Source organism: Pezoporus flaviventris, unplaced genomic scaffold, assembly GCF_033815535.1.
Source record: "Pezoporus flaviventris isolate CSIRO_AGI_PZ_B2104156 unplaced genomic scaffold, CSIRO_AGI_Pfla_v1 ptg000029l, whole genome shotgun sequence".
NCBI classification, from domain to species: domain Eukaryota; kingdom Metazoa; phylum Chordata; class Aves; order Psittaciformes; family Psittacidae; genus Pezoporus; species Pezoporus flaviventris.
This window is the reverse complement of record NW_026892577.1, coordinates 11,008,814-11,015,027: the sequence shown is the minus strand read 5'-3', so window position 1 is coordinate 11,015,027 and position 6,214 is coordinate 11,008,814.

The following is a 6,214-nucleotide window of genomic DNA, read 5'->3' as shown; positions in this document are numbered from 1 at the left end:
TCTGCAGCCCAGGGACCAGCCACAGAGAGAAGGGGGTCCCCATCCTTGGGGTCAGCCAGGCAGGGCCACAGCTGGCCTTGTCCAGGGCTGGGGATACTCCTGTCTCAAAGGGAAGTTGGATGGGAGCTCCCTCTCCTTCCAGTGGTGCTGGGATGATCCTGAAGGACTTGTCCTAGAGCTTTATGACTGGCAGCCCTGGGCATGGGCCTGTTTCTGCCTGGTCTGGGGAAAGGACTGGGGTGTAGGAGCTGTTCCTGGGGGGCTGGGACTGCCCCTTTCACCAGAGCCACATGCTGGAGACATCACTGGAGATACGGGAGATGTGGCACTGCTTGCCCCTAGCTCCTTCCCCTTTGCCACCCCACTTTTCCAGGGCCACAGTTCACACCCTGGTGTCAAATGGGTGCTGCAGCAGCACATCACAGCCCTGGCCCTGCCGTTTGTGCTGCTTTCACTCAGTGGGGAGGGACATAGGGATTTGTGGGGCTGCTCAGGAGTAGGATTCTTTGACCAATCCCTTGGGAAATGGCAGTGAGGGGGGCCCTGGCTCATACATGTTTTGTGGAGGCTGCTGGGGCTAAGCACTGCTAGCCTCTTGCTCTGTGAGGGCAGGGGCCTGATGTCTGTCCCCTCCAATCCCACAGATCCCTGCCCGGGAGCTTTGGAGGGGGCAGAGGGCCCTCCTGTGGCCAACAGCAGCCAGGTGGGTTAAGGATGGATGGGGGCGATCTCTGGAGGCAGAGGGCAAGAGATGAAGGAGCACGATAAGGACATGGTCCATGGAGGTGACATTCGTGGATGCTGAAGTCTCTCATTTCTCCCTAGTCCTAGTGCAAGGGAAGAAATGTAAGGGGCTGGACTGTGCTGCACACCATGAGTCAGCCCTGGGCTGGGCAGTGCCTCCTACCCTGGACAGAACTTCTTCACGCAGTCTCCTCTTTGTGCCGCTAATCCTGCCCTCCATTCTGCTGCAGACCCCAAGCCAGGGGTCTGCACTGAAACCTCTCTTTTGCCCTTGCAGCAGGGCAGGACCTGGCCACCCTTCCACCTCAGCACACCTTCTGTGTCTTCTAAACCCCGGGATGCCACAGCTGTGATGAAGGTACAAGGGATGGGCTCCTGGGGTGCCTGGCAGGAGGTGGGGGATAGCGCCCAGGATAGGGGCAGGGTGAGCGTGAGCAAAGATAGTTTTTGGCATCTCTAATGAGGTGTTGCCTGGTTCCTGCTGCCCGGGAAGGGCCTTTGGCTATTGCTTCTCCCCAGCACACCCCCTCCCTGGCTGTGAGTCTGATCATCCTGAAAATTAAACACAGCAGCACTTAGAGACCAAGTGGAAAGTCAGGGAGCTGGGCTGGACACTTGGATCCTGTTGCAGAACCCCATAATCTCTGCACCCCCAAAGCGTTTCAGACTGGGGGTTCAGGCAATTCCTGTCTCCCCTCCACCCTCCCAGCCATCTGTGCCCATGGGGTGAAAGGAAGAAAAACCCCAAGACAAATCACTGCAGCTCTGAGCATTAGGCAGCTCTTCCCCGCTCTCCCTATCCTGACCCATTCTTAGCCATCACGCTTGTTCTCATGCAGGGATGGGGGAAGAGGGTTGCAGAGGGGCGCATTTGCCTCCTAACGCTGGTGCTTCGTGTTCGTGAGTAAATATTTGCTAATGGCAGCAGAGCCGGGGGAATGCGAGGGAGCTGCTCCCCCCGCCGGAGCGGGCAGGGAAATGAATATGAATTTATCATGATTAGGTGAACCCAGCAGGGAGAGCGGGAGAGGGAGGGCTCGGCGGGGAGGGGTGGGCGAAGATGGATCTCTGCAATAAAATTAAATAAGGACACCAAATAGAGTCACTGCTCCGGCGCCCGCCCTCCCACGAGCGGGGCCTCTGCCGCCCCCCGCGCTCCTCCGGCTTTGCTGATTTCTCTCTTTCCTCAAATTTATGAGGCCAATTATGAAGATGAGGTTGGAAGTTCTCGGAAGTTCACTAAATGCAAAGTGCGGTCCCTGCTGTTCCCATCAAATTAATTAACCAAGCGCTATTGATGGCTGGGGCGATGGCGGTGCGGCGTGGAGCGCGAGGGAAAGGCTGCTGGGGTGCTGCTGAGGGGGCCTGGCTGGGGGCAGAGCTCCCTGTGGGGCACCCTCAGAGCCAGTGGATGCAGAGTGAGAGCCCTGCCTGGGCAGCCAGAGGACAGGAGGAGTGTGGGATGAAGCAGGGAATGCACCAGATCTTGCATCGGTGCTCTGTGTGGCAGTCCCTCTCTAGCTGGAGGAAGATCCACCTGGGTGGTGGCAGGGATGCCCTGATGGAGATGGGGAACGGATATCAGCAGGATGCTGTGCCATGCCGATGGTGGACGCCACGTCAGAGGCTGGTGCAGCACATGAGCGTGTGTCTGGAGGAGCAAAGCCTGCAGCCGGTGCCCTCTGGGCATGCCAGTATCATCTCCCTAACTGACCCAGATGCCATGGGGATGGTCTGCACAAGGGGCTTCACGCTTGGTAGACAAGTGACTTTCTGTATGGCTTAGCAGTGATGGTGCAGCAAGGACAGGCCCACTGCATCTTACCCTGCTCCCCAAGTCCTAGCAGCCCTCTGTGCCTCAGTTTCCCTACTTGGACAATGGGAAACAACCTGTCTGTAACTCACAGGTAAGATCTCATGAGTGACCTGGTTCAACACAGCCCCTTGGCCATCCTTTACCTTTGTGTGAAGCAGCCCAGCTCTGTGCAGGGCTCAGGAAGAGGATGGGTGGTTTCACAGTGGGGGAGCAACCACGTGCCTAAAGCCAGCTCTTATGGAACAGCTCCTGTGCCTGGAGCAGCCATGCTCTGCTCCACTCCTCCAAGGGAACAGCTTCTGGGAAAGATACAGCATGACCCCCATGTCTGCCCTGTTCCATGCTGCTGAGCTGCCACCTCTGTGCTCACATCTGGGATGCTGCTCTGGAGCTGCTGCAGGCTGGGAGATGCGAGTCCACTGGGCAAACAGCCCTTCCTTTGCCTGTCTCTGGGGGTCTGTTCACTCAAAGCAGGTTATATGTTGCTCAGATAAGCTTCTCAACACTGCCTGTCCTCCAGTGAGTGCTTGAGGTTGTAAAAGGGTCCTGTAGTGAGGCTCTGACATCTCCACTTGCTACAGTGAGACCCTCCGCCTCAGTTTCTCTCTTTCTTGCATCTCCTAAGGCTGTTTGCTCTTTAAAATCCTGGAATTATAGAATGGTTTGGGTTGGAAAGGACTTTAAGATCATCCGGTTCCAGCCCCCATGCCATGGGCAGGAACAGCTCACACTAGTCTAGGTTGCTCAAGGCCCTGTCCAACCTGGACTTGAACCTTTGGTCAGGATCTGTTTTTCACTGTGTACAAACAGCATCCCAGTTCCCCAGGATCCAGTGAGGATGCCACCAGTTTCTGATAGCATCAAGGGACGAGATGTGGCCAAACAAAGGCTCAGTCCTCACTCCCAAACTGGTCTTGTTTCACACTGAATGTATGTATGTGCCATAAAGCTCCCTGTTTGTACCACCCTAGCACAGGGCCCTTCCCCTGTAGCACCATGGGGTCCTAACCTAAATCCTTTTGCAATTGTTCTCTGGATCCAAGCAAACCAGCTTGTTCAAGAGGTGAAAGATGCAGGCTGTGTCCTCAGACCAGGGATATCCCAGAGGGGAAAGGACACGGAGGTCCCGGAGAAGGCCAGATCTGAGCATCCCTGCATGTGCTCACCTCCTGGCACAACTCCGGCCATGTGCCTCTGCTTTTCCCACTCCTGTTTCTCTTCACTGGCTTTACTCCTGCTCCTGGTGATCAATGGGCTCTGGTCAGGCTGGAAAACAGCACAGAGACATTTACGAACCCGCTGTCTCTCCAACAGGGCCATAACTCAGGCTCCTGTCACTGCAGGGAATGGGAGGCAGGAGCTCCCGTGCTGGCAGCAACGCTCTCGTGGTAAATGTGTTACTTGGGGATAATTTACCTGCTTATGTCAAGTTTTAAAAAGAAATAGACTGGCTGCTCTGCGGCTCCTGGCACTCACAGAGTGTGCGCACGGACACACGTGTCTACCCAGAGAGGAAAGATCACCTAAGCTGAAAGGAGCAGTTTACAAATGCCTGGACCCTGGAGCTACACTCCCTGTGTGGAGTCTCCAGTGTCTAGTCCTGAGGCTGAGCTCTCGCCACGGTCTGTCCCTCCGCGGGGTCACCAGGGTCTGCTCACTGCACTGGGGGGCTGCCCAGGGACGGATGCCCCGTGACCCCTGCAGCATCCCCTGCCCGCACTCCTTCTCCAGGCCAGTGGTCCGGGGTGGTGGGGATGCTGGTGCAGCCACCCTGTCACTGGGGACCTCACTGTGGACCCTGGACGGCTGAGAAGCTGCTCCGGCCTGGCCAGGCAGCCCCTTGCCGTGTGCTCTGGCCGCCCCCCTCGCGGGCAGCAGAGGGAGCTGGAGGACCGGGTATGGGCAGCGATGGGCGGGCTGCAGGCATCCAGCGCCTGCTCTGGGTCCCCGGGCTGAGCAACTGCCAGCCCCACGCTGGGGATACCCTCTCTCCCTCCAATCAAGCTTCCCCCCAGCCTGCGGACCGTTCCCTCTGCCCCGTGGTGCCGCCCCTCTGGCTCTGACCCATCACCCAGCGCTGCTGCAGACACCTCCTGAGGTGGTCCTCCTTCCCCTCGCTGGGCTTTCAGGGCCTCAGTCCTCCTGCTTCGTTTGGGGGGACCATGCAACTTCTCTCTGGCTGTAGTACGCTTTATTCCTTGTTCCCCCCCTTCCCCAGCCAGCCAGGGAGGGTGGCACAGTGCTTCCCATCACCCTGAGGACCTGCCGGGGGACAGCAGGGTCCCCAGGGAGCCTGGCTGGATGTAAAAGGGTATAAGCCTCCATCTCTGGGCAGCATCCCAGGGCCAAGGGGGAGTCCTGCAGTTCTGGGTGCCTGTCACTCTGGCCATCCCCCAGTCGCCTTGCCCATAGGGAGCTGATTTATGTCCAGGCCAGCCTGTGCTGACCTCCTACTTTGGCTCAGGCATTATAACTAATGGCAGGTCAGCAGAGCTACAGCGAAAGTGAAGTGGCTGATAGGGGGGTGGAGGAGGGAGGAGATGTAGGGCAGGGAGAGCTAGCGAGGCTCCTGGATGCAATGAAACAGCTAACCAGAGCCAGGGCCAGCAGGGCTGGAGCAGACAGAGCTAGCCTGTCCCCCTCCACACTGTCCCTGTTCCACACTCCTGAGGGCTTTTCCTGGCTCTGTTCTCCTTCTTTTTTAACCACAGGAGGTCCTGGGTCAGCAGCATCAAGCCTAGAGGGATGGCTCCTTGTGTTTCAGAGTAAGCCCTGTTTGTTTTCCCAGCTGGACCGGATAACCAGCCCAGCAACACAGCCAGGCAAAAAGGGAGCTGAGCTCTGGGGACAGCTGTATCATCTGCCACCCCAATCCCTGCCTGAGCAACTGTGGAGGTGGGACCGCAGCACAGCTGGAAACCTTGATATTCATGTACCCACCAGCAGCTGCTCCCCATGCTGGGATGATGAAAGCATAGGTGGTATGAGTGGGTTGAAGGAGCCTGTCTGGACACTGAGAGCTCCTCACTATCTGGTGATGCTTTAAATTGACAAGAGCAGAAGAGGAACTCTCTACAGCTACCTGAAAGGAGGATGGAGAGAGGAGATGGCTGATCTCTTTTCCCAAGTAACAAGTGACAGGACAAGAGGTAACGGCCTCAAGCCATGCCAGGGGAGGTTTAGGCTGGATAATAGGAAAAAATTCTTCACCAAAAGGGCATTGGAACAGGCTGCCCAGGGCAGTGGTGGAATCACAGTCCCTGGATGTGTGCAAAAGCCTTGTAGTTGGGCCCTCAGTGACATGGTTTAATGTGGCCTTGGCAGCCCTGGAGTAAAGGCTGGACTTGATGATCTTCCAGATCTTTTCCAACCCACCTGGTTCTGTGATGCTATGAACAAGGTTCCTGGCTCCTGAAGCTCTGCAGGAACACTTGCACAACACAGCAATATCCTTGCTGTCCTGTGCTGGACCTGTGTGTCCCCCAGGGTTGGTAGTGCCATGGTTAATGTCATTGGTGTGCCCCAGGCTGGGGTTTTCCTGCCCCAGCAGGAGCCCAGCTTTGCCCAGGCAAAAGGGGAAACAAACCCAAGCACAGCCCCATTCTTTGGAAGGCTCCTTCCCCTGGGCTGCACTGCAGGAGCTCCCTGCTTGCC